General features: G+C 36.9%; 1 pseudogene; it reads left to right on the forward strand.

Annotated features, from left to right (window-relative positions):
* Positions 1-19155, forward strand: part of LOC124973345 (M-phase inducer phosphatase 2-like) — a 75137-nt pseudogene that overhangs the window by 30782 nt on the left and 25200 nt on the right.

Below are 19155 nucleotides of genomic sequence, written 5' to 3' on the forward strand. Positions count from 1 at the left end.
TCTTTATTTAAAGAATAGGGGGGAGATGTCAGGGGCGGGCTCTGAGGGCCCCAGAGCCGCACCCTGACCTGATCTCTAAGATGGCAGCCTGGCAGCTTGCCAGACATAGCTGCACTCATATACAAGTTTTAGGAAGTAACTCTGGTTGACTGTTGTACATGAGGCAATCCTGGTATCTGCCTGGAGACTGTTCCTTGATAGGCTGACTTTCCTGGTAGTCTACTCTCTGATAGGCTGATGTTCTCAATATAAGTCTGAGACTTGCGGAATAAACTCCTTTTGGTTCCTGTGATCAAGAAGAGCGTACACATTGTGATTGTCCCCGTGGGTGGTGGGCGATCATAGTTTTATATCAGAAGTTCTAGTATGTTAATAATAATAATGTCATAGATAAGTGAGCAAATTGTATGAGAGTCAGAGGTCACAGTGATTGTATTATGTGAGTATAAAATTCAGAATGATATGTCAGTTACAGACGCCAAGTGAGGGTATTATATCAGTGTCATAGGCCACATATAAGGTTTTATGTAAGATTCAAAGACCTCAATAAGTATAATATGTGTGTAGGAAGGCCTAATTTTGGTATTATGTGAGTGTCTGAGGTCACAAAGGGAATATAATGTATTAGTGGTAACAATGAAGGAATTATGTAAGTGTCAGAGACCAATTGAGGACATTCTGTGTCAGAGGATACAGCATGGTATTATATGAGTGTTTGATGTCATGCTGAGAGTATTATGTGAGAAATTCATGTGACAGTGAGTGTAATATGTGAAAGACATTTCGTAAATGAGAAGATATTACTTAAATGTCAGAGGACATAGGAAAATTTTCAATCTCAGGGGCTATTCTGAATAAATATATGAATATACTTGAGTATTATAATTATATTTCAGAGCATCATAAGCTGTAGTGAGTATATTTTGTCAATGGCAGGGCCCATAATGATATTATGTTACTGTCAAGGTCACAGTGATGATATTGTATGAATGTCAACATAACACTGAGGATATTTTGTGAGTGTCAGAAGCAAGTGAGGTTATTATGTGAATGTCAAAAGCCACAGTAGGGTATTTTGTGAATGTCAGATGTCACATTGAGCATAATATATGAGAGTGAGAAGCCCCAGTGTGGACATTAGTTTAGTGTCAGAAGTCAGTGAAAATGCTCTGTGTGATAGGCCATGGTGAGGATGTTATGTGAGTGTCAGAGGCCAAGTAAGGATATTATGTGAATGTCAGAGGCCAGAGTAATGTAGCATATCAGTATAAGAGGCCACAGTGAGGGTATCATGTGAGTGTAAGTGATTATAATGAGGGCATTATGTGAACCAGGACATGTCAAGATATTATGTGACTGTCAGAGGCCACATTGCTATAATTTTGTTATTAAAAAAAAGTTTATCTTGAAAGATTGACTAGGAAGTTTAAGGCACATGCCCAGGATCTCATGGATGACCAGTACCCAGCTGTCTTGCCCATGATGATGAGAAATATGGATGTGGGGTAAGAAGAGGGAATAGAGCCAAGAGGTACAACAGAAAATGCAACATGTTGGGACCAGAAGCCCACATTCCCCCATGAAGGGTAACCTAATGGTTGCCAGGCCTGGTTCTCAGGTCTTGATATGAGGAGTGGGCCACTTCCCTAACTAAGACCATTTCCTGAAAGACCATTTTCCTTGCTAAACCAAACTTAGACTGGTAACAAATATTCACAAATTTCTCCCAGCCATGGCATGCCATGTCCCTCTGGGAGTCACAACTTGAGGTCAGTACACTCTTGGCTAACTGGGGTTTAATTTTGTAGCCATTCCTTCTGGGCACATTGGGCTAGGTGCTGAGTTGAATGCTGGCACAGACTCTTGGGCTGTGTGACATGGCCCACAGTCTCCTAGGATTTTCTAGCCAGTGCAAGTATCAGTCTTAGCAAGAAGAAATAATAGTAATGGGACCAGGGCTCTAGTTTTATCCTACTGTTATCAAGCAGCATATCAACATGTGACCTTCAACAGTGCTGATGAAGTGATTTTCTTGTGGAGTCCTGCTGAGGGATTCAGGCAGCAGGGAGAGAGAGAAAAAGACTCAGAGAATGGCAGCAGTGACTGGGAGCATAGTCTGGCACCCTTGAATTCCCTTACAATGCTAGAAGACCAGCCAGATGCAAAAGGTTCATTTGTGAATATTCACCCTGGATGGTAAAATCCCTGAGGTAAGGGTCAGGGTTCAATGCACAGACAACATTGACACATTGAGTCCCATGGGAATGTTCATTTCAATTTTGAATATTTAGGGGAAAACCCTCAAAATGACTTGGATTCTGCAATATCCATTGACATTATTCTTGTCATGGCACCTTCCATGGGGTAGGACAGGTAAGGCACTCCTAGATGAGCTTCTTAACATTAGTTCCCAGTTTAAGTTATGTAGGGTTTGCAGGAGAGAGTTGGGTGTCCCAAGAAGCTCTGAGACTGTAAATGGGGACAGTGAGTATAATCAGGTCACATATCTCTATATTTCTGTGCACCACCCCCACAAGTTTACTAGCAGCACTATTGTTGAATGTGTTTGAGAACTTTTGCTCAACAAGTACATCAGATGGTACAGTATTAATCTCATCATACATGCAATTTTCTTTTCTTTTTACATTTGAGTATTTTCTGAGTTACTTAAACCACCATAATTTTAACTATCATTCTTTAGTCTGTATAATGTTGTGGAACAGGGTTGGGGATATAGGTCAGTTGGTAGAGTGCTTGCCTCTCAAACACAAGACTCTGGGTTCAAATACCCAGCACCACAAAAATAAATAAATAAATAAATAGTTGTGGAACAGTGTACCAATTGACTCAGTCATATTGCTCCTCTTGAAAATTTAGATTCCTCTAGTTTTTTGCTAGTGTGAAAATAATCTGTAAAATTTAAAGATCTTACCCAAAATAGTAAAACCTGAGTAAGTGTAAAAGATTTTTGGTTGGAGATGGAATTCTGTTTCTCCCATTCCTTTCCAACAAGACCAGTCTTCCTTGGAATCCTGTTTCCTTGAAACAAGCTCTGCCCTTGAATGGTTCAGATCTTTGCCCCCTTAGACTCTTTGTGTCACTTGCCCCTACTCAGCTCTATTCCTGGTGCAGTTGTGTTGAAAATTGGATGGTGGGAAGCAGCCTCCCATCTTGGTTATCCCCCACCAACACTGGGAGAGGACCCAGAGCCAGACTGAAGCTCAGTTGTAAAACAGGACGGAGCAATGGAGTAGAGTGACTATGAGAAAAAAGAGCACAGACCACAACCTGACTCCTGAAAGACACAATGACTCCATAGTGCTTTCTAAGGAAGAAAAAACTGAGTCTATGTGCAGCATCTGGTTTAATTGGTCACATAAAGCCTTTCCCATTCACAGGATGGAAAGTCTTGGCATCTTCAGGAGGAGGGTGGGGTGGGGTGGGACTTTTTGGATATTTTTAGGTGACCCAAACCTGTGATTTCTATTTCTACAGGATCGCTAGGGTAGAGCAGATCATGTGGTTAACATCCCAGATGAGAGAATATCATTGTGACTGCATTGTCATATTACAGAAACTAGATTATTCTAGAGTGAAGGGTTAATCATCTGTCCTTGGAGTTAGGAGCCAAATGTAATTTGTGCTGGAAATATTTTCAGTTGAGTAAATGATAAATACGTGCCAGTGTTATGGGGCACAACTTAAGAACAGACAAATCACCACTGCAGGTAGGGGAAATATTTTGTAACCAAATGCTCTGTCCTTTTTCCCAATGACAATTAAATAACAAGGACATAGTATTGAGAAAAAGAAAAAAAAATCATTGCTTTGCTAGCAAAGGAGAAACACAGGGGACTCCTGTCACAAAGGCTCCCATCAGGAGGAAAAAGGGCATTTAAAGAAACTTTTCAAAGACTTCATTCCAGGAGTGATCCGACAGGGGGTTCCAGGGCACCCTGATGGCATGTTAACATTGACTTGCTAATTTGGAAGATATTCATTTCCCAGGCCTTCTGGCAGATATCTCCTTCCTGTGGAGAACAGATAACTCAATGTAAACTTGTTCCCCAACCCCATAAGCCTCAGATCTACATTCAAAAAGTAAAGTGAACCACTTTCACAGTTATACCCACCTCCTCTGCATCAGGGCTGCTATGATTGAACCTAAGGCTGTCTGAGGCAGTGGAACAGACAAATTGATGGAATTTCAATTCATAGAAAAGCAACCCTCCTGCCCTGAGATGACTCAAACAAACCCATAAGTTATTCATGGCCCTTGAAATTGAAACTGGGGTCACCATCATCACTTGGAAGCTGTAAAATAGATACCGGCATAACTGTAACTTTTATGGTCTTTGATTCTATCTACACTTTACTGGTACATGCTTCTGTTCCTCTCTGAAATATTCCTAGGGATTTTTACTCACAAAGTAGTGGCATTGAGGAAGGATCTTTATGAAGATGTCCTTGGAAGACAAGAAAGCTCAGCAGTGATGAAGACATGCAAAGATGTAAAACAGTCTTCAATTTGTACCTAAATGTCATCTGTTATTAGTTTCATGGTATAAAGTAAGTATTTTATCACATTTACCTTGGATTGCCTCTTCTTCAAGAAGGTTTGATAGGAATATTAAAGAGCCTAGTAAGCACTTAGTTCTTTATAGCATTTTGGTGTACACTCAGTAACTATAACTAGTATCATATTAAAATTATTTATAAATGATATGATTGTTCTGTCTTAAACACAGCAAAAAGTAAGTCTGACTGTTGCAAAGACTGAGTCTTGCAGAAGCATGGGAGAACAAGAAGAACTGAAGTTGAAGACGTTATTTCAAACTTTATTAAATCTAAACTAGCCCCAGATGCCAAGAGGAGATTTTTTCAGGTGCTGGGGCTGCCCATGATGCCATGACCATGGACACCACTGCTGCTGCCTTCAGGTCATATCTCGGGGGTGGGATATAGCTGCCACAGATGCATGGAGATCTTTTCCCTGGGAACTACTGCTGCAGGAACTTGTGCCACAGCTGAACCTGATGCTCCTGCTACAGGTGCCCAGAGGTCTTTCTCTAGGCCCTCCTGCTGCTCTTAATGCTGTTGCAGCCAGTGTTGCCTGGAGGTCTGTTGACCTCGATGGGGCCTTGGATGCTTGACTGTCAACTACACTGCTGCTTCTGCTGACATCAAAGCTCTTGCTACTCCCAGAAGATCACCTAGAGTTCTCCTCTCTGGGTGCTGTGGCATTGCAGCCAGAGCCACAACTGCCACTACTGCCACAGTCTCCCTACCTGCTGCCAACACCACTGATGACTGCAGCTCTTGCTGACCCCCTGCCAGCTACCATTGACTCATGCTACTACCCCTTCCAACATTGCCCAGAGTTTCACTGCCAGAAAGACTCCAGGTTTGGTTGCATGTGGTCACATTCATTATAAGGTGCCAACCAGAGCCTGGGATTAGTTTGGTGTGCCAGTGGGTTTTGTGCCACTGCCATTTTGGGGCACAGATGCACCTGTCTGGGGTCATCGGCCAGGGTCTGGAGATTCAGCATCAGGGTGCCTATGGGATTGGCTGCAAGTGGAATCTGCCTCCTGGGAGTGTGGGTTGTTCCCATCTAGTACAGCATCTCAGGGTTACTCTTCCCTTGTTGTCTCCCTCCAAATTCCAGTGGCACTGTGATCATTAGATTGCAATGTGTCCAAACCCAAGACATCTGAAGCCCAGAGTGGTGAGATAGTGGCCAGGTATTCAAGGGCCTGTCTTGTGATAAGTCAGAGACAGGGCTGAGAAGCATTTGGATGCTGGCAGAGACAGTTGTTCAATTTTCCACTGAGGTTTATTTTATTATTATTTTTCTCTGATCTCTATCATATTTGGAGCAGGGTGTTTTTGTGCAGCAGTTTGTTGAAGACAATAATATACACATGGTGTTTTGCAGACTGCTATATATTCTGTATATTCTTATATTTTTAATTTTGTCTTCCATCAGTATGTATTTTTCCTCTTGCTTGTCTTCCTAGATTCCCTTTCTACTGTTTCTCCATGTAATAGCCAATCTCTGTTGGTTTCTCTCCCATGCTTTGTGGATTTTTTTTTTTCTGGTTTCTCTGTTTCTCCCTCATGAACACTATGTCCTGCACTGTTTCTGTTCTGCCTTTGTCCATTATTTGAGATTGTAAATCTGTATAACATATTTTCTGTTTTTATTGTGGACAATGATTTAACTCATCATTGCTGTTTATAGCAAAAAGGTAGTGAAAGCCTTGCAGGTAGATATTAGATTTGAGGCTGTATATTGTTTGCTCTAGGTGTTGTTGATATTGGACTCTCTTTAAAGGTGGGATAATGGAAATCTTTATTTACAATATAGGTGTACAGGATAGAATCTATATTGTCTCAGATTCATACAACTACATGGGAAAACACACAAAACATAAAAAACAAGTGAAAAAGAAGAAACAAAAAACCAAGATGCCCCAATTAGAGAAGTCACTTGACAACACAATAGAAGAAATATTCAAGAAGAAGTTTAGAAAGTATATGGTTAATCTGGATCTGTGAAATAAAGGATGGTATAAAGAGTGAAATCAAAGAGAAAATGCAGGAAGTGAAAGATCACTTCAATAAGGAATTAGAGTTTGTGAAAAAAAACAAGCACAAATCCTCAAAATGAAGGAATCAATAAATCAAATTATAAACAGTGGAAATCTTCACCAACAGACTAAATGATTTGGAAGTCAGAACTTCAGACAATGAAGACAAACTACTTAATATTAAAAATAATGTTGACCATGCAGTGATGGTAAGAATTCATTAGCAGAGCTTCCAGAAGCTATGGGATAATGTGAGAAGAACAATTTCAAGAGTTATCTGGTAGAAGAAGAAACAGAGATACAAGCAAAAGAAATGCACAATCTTTTCAATGACATAATATCAGAAAATTTTCCAAACCGAAATAATGAAATGGAAAATCAAATATAGAAAGCTTACAGGATGCCAAATATACAAAACTACAGAAGACCCACACCAAGACACATTATAGTGAGAATGACTAAAAGATAGAATAAGGATAAGATCTTAAAGGCTGTGAGAGAGAGAGAGAAAAAAAAAAAACAAGTTATGTATAAGGGAAAACCAATTCAGATCTCAACTGATTTCTCCATCCAGACCCTCAAAGCTAGGAGGTCAAAGAACAACACATTTCAAGCTCTGAAAGAAAATGGATGACAACCAAGAACTTCATATCCAGCAAAATTAGCTTTCAGATTTGAAGATGAAATAAGAATCTTCCAAGATAAACAGAAGTTTTAAAAATCACAATTAGAATGCCTGCACTACAGAACATTGTCAACAAAAAACCATGTAGATGAAGTGAAAAAGAAAAGCAAAAACCAGCAAAGGGTGGAAGTACTCTAAATGAATAGTCAAAAAAAAATAACTAAATCAAATTAAAAGTCAGAAATAATCCAAAATGGATGGGAAAAAATTTATCTCAGTAATAACCTTGAATATTAATGACATAAACTCATCAATCAAAAACATGGGCAGATTGGATTAGAAAACAAAACCCAACAATATGCTGTCTCCAAGAGACTCACCTTATAGGCAACATCATCCACAGACTGAATGTGAAAGGATAAGAAAAAAAAAATCACTCGTATGGATTACAAAAACAAACAGGGGTTTCCATCCTTATATAAGATAAAGTGTACTCCAAGGTCATGTTAATGAGAAGGGATAGAGGAGTTCATTTCATTCTACTAAAGGGAATTATACAGCAGCAAGTCATAACAAGTGCAAATATTTATGATCCAAACAACAGAGCATCTAAGTACAACAATAAAACAAAACAAAGAAACAAAAAAACCTTCTCAATTTCAAGAATCAAGTATACCAAAACACAATAATACTGATGACTATAACACACCTCTTTCACTACTTGGCAGATCTTCTAAATAGTAACTAAATAAAGAAATCATAGAAATAAATAACACACTCAATAATTTAGATTTAACAGTTAATATAATATTTCACTCATCAATGAGTGAATACACATTTTTTCTTGACAGCCCATTGATCCTTTTCTAAAGTAGATCATATTTTATGCCACAGAGCAACTTAATAAATACAAAAAAATGGAGATAATACCCTGCATTCTATCAGATCACAATGGTCTAAAATTAGAAATAAATTATAAAATAAAAAATAAAATCATTTCTAACACATGGAAACTAAATAATACACAATTAAATGATGAATGGATAGTAGAATAAACCTAGGGTGAAATACTTATAGGTAAATGAGAACACTGACACAACATGCCAGAATTTCTAGTATACTATGAATGCAGTACAAAGAGGAAAATTTATTGCATTAAGTTATTTATTAATGAATAAAAAGTCAACAAATAAATGACAACTTTACTTCTGAAAGCTCTAGGCAACAAAGAACAAATCAATACCTCAAAGAGTAGAATACAGAAAATAATTCAACTCAGCACCAAAATCAATAAAATTGGAACAAAAGAAACATTTAAAAAAGTTAAAAGCACACAAAAGTTTATTCTTTGAAAAAAAAACAATAAAATTGATAAACACCCAGCCACACTACAAAAAGTAAAAAAACGGACAGTCAAATTGCTAAAATACGTGATGAAAAACAAAATATCAAAATGGACACAACTGATATACAGAAGATAATTTGAAACTATTTGAAAATTTATAATCCAATAAAATAGAAAATATTGAAGACATTGACAAATTTCTAGAGACATATGACCTAACTGCACTGAATCAGGAGGTCATAAATGATTTCAACAGAACAATATCAAGTAATAAAACCAAAAATACCATTAAAAGCCTACCAAATTTAGAAAAATCCAAGACCAGACATCTTCTCATTTAAGTCCTACAAGATCTTCAAACACCAATGTTCCTCAAATTATTCTATGAAAGAGAAACAGACAAACCCTTCCAAGTTCATTCTATGAGACTAATATCACCCTCATATCAAAATGAGACAAAGAGATATCAAAGAAAGAAATCTTCAGAAAAATATCCCTGATGAATATCGATGCAAAAAATCTCAATAAAATTTTGGCAACTCTCATACAAAAACATAAGAATGGTGCACCACAATCAAGTTCAGTTCATCCAAGGGAGACAGGGTTGTTTCAACATAGTGAAAGCAAAAAACACAATTCATCATATCAATAGAATTAAAAACAAAAATCATACAATCATCATATTAGATATAGAAAGAGAATTTGATAATACAACACCACTTCATGTTCAAAACAGTAGAAAAACTAGGGATAGTGAGAACCTACCTCAACATCGTAAAAGCCATATATGCTAAATCCAAGGCTAACATAGTTCTAAATAGAGAAAAATTGAAAGCTTTCCCTCTAAAACCTATAATAATACAAGAATGCCTTCTTTCACCACTTTTACTCAACACTGTCCTTGAAATTCCAGCCAGAACAAATAGAAGAAAAAAATTAAAGGTACACTAATAGTTAAAGAAGAAAACATACTATCACCATTTGCCAATGACATGACTCTGTATTTTAAAGATCAAAAAAATTCCACAAAAGAACTTCTAGAATAAATGAATTCAGAAAAACAGCAGGATATAAATCAATGCCCATAAATCAAACACATTCCTATACATTCATAATGAATCCTCTGAAAGAGAAATAAAAACATTAACACATTCCCAATCACCTAAAAAATACTTGGGAATCAATCTAACAAGAGGTGAAAGACCTCTACAATGAAAACTACAGAACACTAAAGAAAGAAATTGAAGAAGACCTTAGAAGATGGAAAGATCTCCCATATTCCTGGATAGGCAGAATTAATATTGTAAAAATAGCCATAATACCAAAGCATTATACAAATTTAATGCAATTCCTACTAAAATCCCAATGGTTTTCTTCATAGAACTAGAAAAAGAAAACATGAAATTCACTTGGAAAAAATAAGAGACCCAGAAGACCCAAAGCAAATCTTAGCAAGAAAAGTGAAGCAGATAGCATCACAATACCAAATGTCAAACTATACTACAGAGCCATAGTAATTAAAACAAAATGATATTGTCACCAGAAAAGACACAGAGACCAATGATACAGAATAGAAGACACAGACACAAACCCACAACAATCAGGTATCTCATGTTAGGTAAAGGCACCAAAAATATTCATTGAGAAAAGGTACCTCATTCAATGAATGGTGCTGGTAAAACTGGAAAGCTGTATGTAACAAAATGAAATTAAGCTCTTATCTCTCACCCTTCATGGAACTCAACTGACTGTGGATCAAAGATTTTGGAACTGGAACAGAGACCCTGGGACTACTAGAAAAAAAGTAGGCCCCGATCCTCACCATGTCCATCAAGGATCTGATTTCTTTAACAAGACCTCTAAATCAAAATAAGGTAAATCAAGAATCAATAAATGGAATGATCTCAATCTAATTAGCTTCCTTTCAGCAAAAGTATCAATCAACAATGTGAAGAGAGAGCATAAAAATTAAGGGAACATCTTTAACACATGCACCTTGGAAAAAGCATTAATCTCTAGGCCATATAAAGAGCTCAAAAAACTTAACACCAAAAAAAAAATAACCCAATAAATTAATGGACTAAGGAACTGAATGGTCACATTAAAAGAAGATATACAATCATTCAATGTATATATATATATATATGAAAAAATGTTCAATATCTCTAGCAATTAGAGAAATGCAAATAAAATCTACTCTAAGATTTTTATCTCACTCCAATCAGAATGGCAATTATCAATAATCCAAGCAACAATAAATGTTGTGGCAGATGTGATAGAAAAGGCACACTCATCCATTGATGGTGGGAATGCAAATTGGTGTAACCATAATGGAAAGCAGTATGGAGATTTCTAAGAAAACTTGGAATGGAACTATCATTTGACCCCCAATTCCACTCTCTGTTTATACCTAAAGGACTTAAATTCAGCATTCTACAGTGCCACAGCCATACCAATGTTTATAGCAGTTCAATTCACAACAGGTTAAACATGGAAACAAGCTAGATGCCCTTAAACAGATGAATGGATAAAGAAAATATGGTACATAGAGAGCATGCCATGGAATATTACTCAGCTTTAAAGAAGAATAAAATTCTGGCATTTGTTGGTAAGTAGATAGAGTTAGAAAATATCATACCAAATGAAATGAGCCAAGCCCAAAACAACCAAAGTCCAAATGTTTTCCCAAATGTTTTGTGGATTCTAATTCACAAAAAGTGGGGCAGCAATAGAAAAGAATAGAATTACTTTTTATTAGATAGAGGGGAGCAAAGGTAGGGGGATTTTTATGCAGGTCGGAATGATAGTAGTGTGAAACAGTCATTATTACCTAACAGACAAGTAGAACTGCATGAATGATGTGATACTAAATTTTAAAACAAGAAACATGAGAGACTACAATTATTTTGTGTATACTTCAAAATGTATAAATGCATTCTATCATGTATAACTAATAAGTTAAAAAGTGTCTGGTTTATTCAAAAAATGTAAATGAATTAATTATTAAAATAGAATATTAAAATTAAACTTGTGAAAAAAACTTTTGTTTCTGTTGTATATCTTCAGATTCATCTCCACAGATGGTTTTTATAACTTCTTTTGTGCTCCTGGCAAAGGTTTGCTTGTACTTCCTCTGTGAATTGTTTTTTTCTCTGCTTGACATGCTAGCTGCACTTCTCAAGCTAACTCTTCAAGTTCTATAAGCATGATATTTTTTTCTCAAGAAATCATTCAGTGGCATTCAGTCTTTCTCTTACTTTATCACTGGTACTCCTCATGGAGTTGCGGTGTTTTCCATTAGTTCACTACCAGACTGCTTACTAGAAGCACTGGTCATGTTCTGCTTAACAGTCTTAATTCCAACCAGCACTTAACCCTCTGAAATGTCCTAGGCATGCTGTTAGATATTTATTGTATTGTAAAAAAACAATGGGGCCAAATTCTAGGGGATATTCATTTTATGATTATAATGAAGTCAATAGAAGTTTAAGAGTAGAGGAGACATATTATTTGAATTGTCATTTACAAAGAACAGCTGTGTTCAAAAATCAAGTTTTGTAAAGGAAAGATTGTGAAATTGTAGTGGATACTGAAGTGAATGAAGTTCAACAGCTTAGAAAAGTGAGAATTGGTTAAGAGCACTGAAAATATTATCTTTGAATAAAAAATGTAAGATTATATTGTAAGGGATAAGAATAAGGACCAAAATACAGAGGCCTGAGAATGTAGGATGCAGAAACAATTGATTCAGAATGTCCCTGGAAATCCTCAAATGGCATGAGGTTTTCGGTTAACCTCTGAATGTGATTGGGGTTGTAAATTTCTTATATTAGGTTTAGGATTAGCATTTTTTAAATTACTTCATGATGGGAGAGGTTTGAAGGAGTTGCAGTAGTAGTGGGAGTTCTCACATTCCTGTGGTTTAGGTGAACTGAAGGACACTGGGAAGTTTTTACTGTTGGTTTCTATGATTTTCATCTGGAAACAGAGGTTGGGAGTGAGGATCAGTAGCCTGTGACTTACTTTTCCTCACTTATAAATGCAAATTAAAATAATATTTATTACTTCATAGAATTTTGGTTATAAAGCTTTAAAATGTTTTCTGTTCTTTAAAACTCAAGTATGGAATTGACTGTATGCTTATGTGGGAGGTATGGGGATATACAGTACCTCTAACTTTTGCTCAGTTCTGCCATGATCCTAAATCCTCTCTAAAAGTAGCCTATTAGAAAAACTGGAAAGCATTATATAAACTTGAATTGTAGCAAGGTGGTGTGGTTTCATCAAAGTGACTCAGACTTGGAGGGGCAGAAATTTGGTTGTTTTAGTCTCATATCTAGCAGACTACTAACTGCCTCATTCTGTTATGGGCAAAATTAGATTCCTTTCTAAACTAAATACAAATAAAAGTCCTTTGAGTACTGTTGGGATCTATATTGTTATTTTCCTAGGTGAGTTTTGACTGTTTAAAGGTTGAGACTATATTTGGGAAGTATTTGTATCTTCTTTTAATGATTTTATTTTTTTAAAAAAGAGCTAAATACTTATTCTTGATTATGAGACCATATCCTATTTAAATTCAGTTTTCTTAGGGAAGGGTTTCAATCCTGATGATGGCATAAAAGGGCTGTTTGAATGCAAGGTAGGAACTTGTGATGAGTGACTATATAAATAGGAAAACTCATTGGATTCCCCAAATTTTTTTGTCTGCTTCCTCTCTAAAGGTATAGCACTAGGAACTTTGAAAGATTAACTTATTATTAATCACTCAAATGTACTAGGAGATATGTTGTTATAAGAAAAGAGCAAGTAACTGATGTGTTTACAGAAAAGAGCTGTTTATTAATAAAATATTTTGAAATGAAGTTCTTAAAATTATCTTGGTAAACTTCAGGTAAGTTTCAACATAAGGTTATAAAAGTGGGGACAGGGAGGAATTCAATTGTTCTCTTACTTTCACACAAATCACAATGACATTTAGGGACTTTAAAGAAGGCCATGGTGATAGATACCTATGAGCCAGTTTGCTCTGCTGAAAGAAAGCCATATACTTCAGCTCTGGCTTTGCCTTCCATTGTAAATAAATGATTTTGCTGGGAACTTGAGATACCTAGAGAAAGGCTATAGGTGACTAATCACAAAATCTACCATTCCTTTTACCAAACAAATCCAGAAATATATGTTCTATTGGCAGATCATACATATTTTTATATGTTGAATAGTGCTTTTCATTTTCAAATTTCTTTCTTGTTTCCTTTTCAGTTTGAAAAAGAGTTTACCAATTGGGTTTTGTTCCTAATATCACATATTTCCTAAGTAATGTCTTCTATTTAAGCATAAAGGTTAAAAAATCCTTTTTGCTCTTAGATTTGTCATTCATCACTGATCTTCATTCTACTGCAGGAAATAATTGCTCAAGCTATTTAATTTTCAAAACCTTCAGACTATGGTAATCTTTTAGTTACTGATAATCTCTAACTGAATGAGACATTTTTGATAATTATTCAATTTCCAAAGATAAATTTGAAACATGACAAATGAGAGAAAACCTGGATTATGAAGCAGAGAGTTCACATACATGCTTTACATTTAAAACATGAGATAGCAAGAAATACATCATCTGCATGCTTTGTATGGATGAAAGCAAAGGGATAGAATATTCAGAGCTAAGTTTCTTCATGTAGGTTTATGTACATGTTGATGAGCAACTAAGCATAGTTTAGCTATTTTCCGTTCATACTGACTTAAGGGTATGTTGAAAGAGCCTCGGTATACTCTTTTCTATATAATTGGACATTTTTCTCTTTTAAATACTTAATGAATAGTTTTGTTACAAGGGCTGTGTGAAGATATCTTAGGAGATAGCAATCTGATGGATTTAATATTTTTAAATAAAATTGAATACTGTTTAGAGAAGACTTATTCTAATTGCTTTCTCTTTATTTCTACAAGGAGAAAGTACTACATTTCACCAAACTTTTTCCTGTTATGGAATCTTATCTTCCATATTTCTTTTGAAAATTGATTCTTTGGCTTATAGGCAATGATTGAAACATATATGATATTTTCCCTGGCATTGGCTAATATAAACTTAATCATTTTCTTTTTCATTTTCCCAGCTGATGGATTACTTGCATATCTATCCTGGAAATTTTCAGTTTATAATACACATATCTGTTATCTTTGGATAAATTATTATTTCATGTTACTTTTATATAAAATGGGAATAAATTCATGTTTTTAAGCAAATCAAGGAATCTCCTTAGTTATGTTATATATAAAAATATCCTGTGTTTATGGCTATCAGAGAAATGTCCTAAATTAAGAGATTTAATAAAAGACACCATATTCATTTTATGAACAAGTAGCACATTCTTTCTTTGAGTTTTTTATTTTTTGTACTTCTCATTCATTTGCTTTAAGACTCTGATCACTCTGTCTCTCTCTCTGTACTTAGATTGAACCAAATGGTACTTCACCACTGAGCTACATCCACAGTTTCTCTTTTTTTCACTTTTTATTTTGAGACAACTTGTCACTCAGCTGCTGAGGTTGCCCTCAAACTTGTCATCCTCTGGACTTAGCCTATTGGGCTGCTGGGATTATCAGAAGGTGCTACTGTATCCAGTCTAAGACTTTGCCTTTAATCAAAGCTTTGCAAAGTATGCTCTTTTATCTGTGATTTTCTTCATTTTTTCCTTTAGTTACTTAACTAACTACCAAACGCAGTTAGTCACTGGGACTATAGTTCTGAGACAGATAGTCACTGCGTTAGTATCTGGTCTCCTGAGTCATATATTCAAATAAATTTTGCTTTGTCATGAACTGTTTAGAGCATGAATTCAGCTGTATCTTTAAAATATTAGGGAGCTAACTGTAAATTCACATGAGTTTGTGTACATGTTGTAGGAAATCTTGGCACTCACTGGGCAGTCTGGTTCTTAATTACAGCAACCCAGGCAGCATTGAACTGATTCTTCTTTAGACTTTGTTTTTAATAAGACATTCTGTTTGACCTGTAGTCTTTTATAATACTATTTTGTTTCTGCTGGTGTCATGTCATTGATTTCACATTTTTATGTGTAATATAGTTTCCATAATTGTATCATAAAACTTGTAATTAATATTTCTTAAATGTGCACAATTTTCAAGGTAATTCTCATATATATTGTGGGGACTTAGAATTGAAGTTAACAATTTCAAGAAATGAACCACATTACAAAAACTTATTGGAGGCTTCCCCAGCCTAAATTCTGCATAACTCTATCCTGCTCCACCCTCCCCACTTTCCTCTCACCACTGGGAACCCACTTGCATTGCTCTTCCTCTCTGCCTCCTTTTCTACCATCCTGGCCTTCTCCATCCCTGATCTTGGCCCACTGTGCTGGGTGTCTGTTGGCCACCTTGTGCTGGGCTCTGTAACCAGCATTCTGCCCACCCTACCATGATGGTCATGCCACAGCTCAAGCCTGTGCCAAGCTCAGCTCTCAATCCTGCTGGAATATGCAGGGTTACCCAGAATCAAGGCCCCCTCCCAGGCCTCTGTATAAGAACATGACCTCCTGGGGTGGCTGGATCACAGAGCCTCTTCCTCTCTGGTCAGCACTCTAACCCAGAACATACACAACTTTGCTGGGCTCCATAGTAAGACCCCAAAGGTTCACATAGGGAGCCTTCACTTTTGCTGCTTGCTGACTATAAAGGCAGGCATCTGAATCTTCCCTATCATCAAAGTTCTCTGAATTTTCTGATGAGGTTCTTTGCATGGATTCCCTCAGTCCCATTGACCCCAATGGGAATAGACATTTGAGTGGGCCACCCAGGAAGCCAGGTGGGTTATTTGAAATGAGCAGCCATCAGATGTTTTCAAACCTTACCAGTTTGGTTGCTGTGCACCATAGCTAACATATATCAACAACTTCCTATACTACAAAACGTCTCCAACTCCTAGGCACTGGATAGCTATAGGAAGAATGAGGCAGGTGGTAAGGATGCCAGCAGTCCTGGGGAGGACAAAAAAAATAATAGACTTGTCTTCAAGTTGCAATAGAAGCCCACACATCCCAGTCCTGCCCCTGCTCTGAGAGAGTGGGCCAGCCACAGAGAGGATTTTACACAGTCTAAGCACAGCCCCTTACCTGATGTGTCTTACCCTGAGTGGAAGATGGAAATAGAGGAGCAGATACTCTTAACTGAAGTGATTCTTCAAGGTCACTGCTGAGGTGGATACTGAGGAAAACAATGGATATGGGGACATCCTGGAAAGTGACTTAAAGATGACTGTGTGGCTTCCCCAGGCAAGGAAAGTCTCATTTTCACTCCATTGGTCAAGATCTTGGATAAGAAAGAGGAACAGTAACTCCTAATGTTCAGTAAGTGCCAGTGTCCTTCTGCTCTTCAACCATTCCCTGAAGTGTAATAAGACCCATCTGCAAAATGCTAGGGAAGCCCCAGGACAGGAACATGACTGTCCAAAATAAGCACAGGAGGAGTATAACACCCACTGAGGAGAATGATAAACCTGGAAGCAATGGAAGTCAACCTAAAGGTCAGCTGGGAAACCTAGAGTTGATGACAAAAGAGAGCTGCTCTTTGCATTATTTTCTCACTGTGTTTTGCTTTGCTTTGGGAGGATATTATTTTCCTTAAAGAAATTGAGTGAGTCTGGGCTGATTAATTATTTTAGTTTCTTCTAATGTCACTCAGGAGCCATGATGGATATTTAAAACCTGCTTTCCTGATTCATTTTAGGTCTAGTCACAACTCTAATGAAGCATTTTTATAATGTTTTTGCTAGTTTTTATTATATTTTATTATTATTTAAAATTAGTTGTATATCACAGTAGAATGTATTTTGATGGGTATTCTGAAGACATGCTGTGTAGAATTGGGTTTAGGAGGCAGTGTTCTCATCTTTCACATGGTTTTGTGTAAATTTTGGATTGGTTTTTCAAGGGTACACATCACTCAAGAACATCTATTTAGAAAGTTCACATTTAAAGAAGGAAATCAGGGATATTAGGCATGCAGCATCTTTGTGGTGCATACAACTATTGAGAAGAAAAAAATTATATTTTATAAATGTTTTAGGATGTTTTATTCCTGGATAATAACTCTCATAACAACTTTAGTTTTTTTTTTTTAATTTTCTGTTTTTTAAATTCAGGTTTCAACCATATCAGGTCTACATTTCTGTAATTTAGTAGAGATTTATTGTTTTAAGTTCTGATGATGAGGGAACTATTTACTTTGAAAGCTATCACTCAGAGCTGGCTTTCCAATTCTATACTTGTGTAAATTGTGGTGCTTTGGTGCCGCTGGCATGGTGGAAAAAAAGTCTTTCCTCATAATGATGTCCTACACAAGACATCACAGATCATGTGTAGGACAAGCAAAATCAGTATACTTGTAATCTGCTGTCTATTGCAAGCAACAGGAGAGAGCCATAAATTTGCAAAGGCATTCATATCCTTTGTAAATTGAGTTACTGTCAGTGATTATCTTTGCTTACTAAATGATCTCTTCATTTCTTCTTGCTGTTTTTTTATATTATTTTGAAGCTCAGGGATCGATAGGTTTATTTTTGTAGACCATTAGCAATAAAAAAGTTTACTATGTGTTCACTGAATTTATCTTTTCAATTCCATCAACTTTATGCAGTTTGTGCCCTACAGTAAAGTCCATAGTGCTTCAATTTTTCGATACTCAGCTTTGAAATGTTGTAAAATTCTGAACTTGCAGCATGAGGCATGGATCAAGATGATATTATGCACTGGAATACTGTGCTCCTCACATCACTATCAGAAACTTGTTGCATCCATCACATTCACTTTCTTGGAGCACTGTTGCACCAGGGTATGACACTAACCTGTAGTCTGCATTCTCCAGGACCTGCTATAAAGACCTTGGGCATTGTCACAGAAGGACTGTGTCTGATAGGCATGAGTCAGTTCATGAAGATGAACCTTTATGCCAAGACAGATTTTCAAGGTATATGTGCATTTAAAGGTATTTTGAAGGGCTCCTTGGAAACTTGGGCCAAGATAATTTCTGGAAGCAAGCAAATTGCAGGACAGTAGCAAATGTAGTGGGGCCTGGCAGGGGGAGTGTGCAGAGAACAGCTCTACTTTTTGGCCAGCTGCCTCCTGGCCTCCATCACACTTGCTAAATGACTCAGTCCCTTCTCTCCTCTTTAGGGATCACAGGAGGCACCCACTGTCACCTAGAATAAAAGTTCAACATTAGAGATTTATGCTGTCACCTGTTTAAGCATTGTAGAAAAAGAGGAGCACCCTGCAAAGGTTTGGTGATGTTTTTCAACTTAATCATCACCAACTCACAGAGCTGCAGGAGAGGCACCAGAGCCCTATGTCTGAAGCTGTCCCCAGTAATTATTCCATGGGTCTGTGAGGGTCGTAGGCCATTTCCATGACTGATCAATATAGTGGGTGAGTCCAGGCTTGGAGGAATGGTGTTCAAGGTCAGTGACACTGGGTTCAGTGTCTTGCTGGGTGACAGCAAGCAATTGAACATGCTTCCTTGAGCAAGCAACCGAACATGCTTCCATGACTTCCCTGGCCACTAGACCTGGT

Source organism: Sciurus carolinensis (genome assembly GCF_902686445.1).
Source record: "Sciurus carolinensis chromosome 14 unlocalized genomic scaffold, mSciCar1.2 scaffold_126_arrow_ctg1, whole genome shotgun sequence".
In the NCBI taxonomy this organism is placed as follows: Eukaryota; Metazoa; Chordata; class Mammalia; order Rodentia; family Sciuridae; genus Sciurus; species Sciurus carolinensis.